Source organism: Diachasma alloeum, unplaced genomic scaffold (assembly GCF_001412515.2).
Source record: "Diachasma alloeum isolate Michigan unplaced genomic scaffold, Dall2.0 Dall_scaffold_00941, whole genome shotgun sequence".
Taxonomy (NCBI): Eukaryota; Metazoa; Arthropoda; class Insecta; order Hymenoptera; family Braconidae; genus Diachasma; species Diachasma alloeum.
In genome coordinates this window covers 27,392-28,485 of record NW_021681058.1, presented here as the reverse complement: position 1 = coordinate 28,485, position 1,094 = coordinate 27,392, and the positions used below count along the sequence as shown (strand labels likewise).

Genomic DNA, 1,094 nt, shown 5'->3' with positions numbered 1-1,094 from the left:
TTTTTAATTGACCAGCTGATCAATTAAAAACATATGATTGGCTGACTTCCCCCCCCCCTTCCCCTTCCCCCACCACCACAAGGGAAGGTATATAAGGACTGCCCCCACACATCGGAGCTCAGAATCGGAGCTGATAGCCCTGAAGATGCAGACTGCAATGTTTGCGAAACGTCGGCGCAATGCTGAAACTCAACGCGGCATCCATCCGGAAGCCAACCAAGTCTTCAGTCAGGAGAGTTTGAATCCCATTTTACTACTATAATGGAGATATCAACATGAAAAAATTATGAGTTTCTTAACTTGCGGTTCAAGAATTCAGTCTGCCATAGCACCAGTTGATGTAAATGGGACTTTTCTCTCTTATTATTTAATTATTGTTCATTGGTGTGGATAACTTTCCTTATTAACTAAAATAATAACTCCAATCGTATTTTACTCTTAATAGATTCTTGGGACTGTCAAAATACTTGAAATGTGATAATTCGCGACATCTGAACGAGCGGAGGGACAGGGACGAGCATAGGTACATTTACCTTAACTACATATGATATTTTTGGCGGATATTTTCATTGATACGGCTGCTACACACTTCAAAATGGAATGTCAATTTTTTTTAAATTTTCTGAGGTTTTAGTGCAATGTAATTTAAAAAATCGGAAACTGTGCGGCGCTGCGCTCACAGCGCTACCAACGGAGTGTTAGATGACGAGGGTAACTGTCAAACTAACAAGGAACACTACGCAGGTGTCCCCCTCCGATTTCGATGAAACTTAAATATGTTATAGGGGACCCAAAACTAAGGGACACGTATTTTTTTTAGCTGCCCATATTGGGTTTTAGGGGGTGAAAGTGCTCTCTGAAGTTGACCACCTCTCGGGGTCATTTTTCGATTGTACACATAAGGTAGCTTTTTGAACAACTCTTTCGCAGTGTATCATGAAGGTCACAAGGAATGATGAAAAGGCGAATTAGAATCGTCTCCGGGGGGTGAAATATGGAGGGTAAACTACCCTTATGGAAATTCATTTTTCTCATAAAAAAAAATCTTTTGATGGAAATCCCATGGGATAAATTCCATTTGAAAAAGTAGAAAA

General features: G+C 40.3%; 1 protein-coding gene across 2 annotated transcripts in view; it reads left to right on the top strand.

Moving 5' to 3' along the window:
• LOC114841587 (protein shifted) overlaps positions 1 to 1,094 on the top strand; it is a gene marked incomplete at its 3' end in the record, with an annotated part of 45,409 nt that overhangs the window by 35,299 nt on the left and 9,016 nt on the right.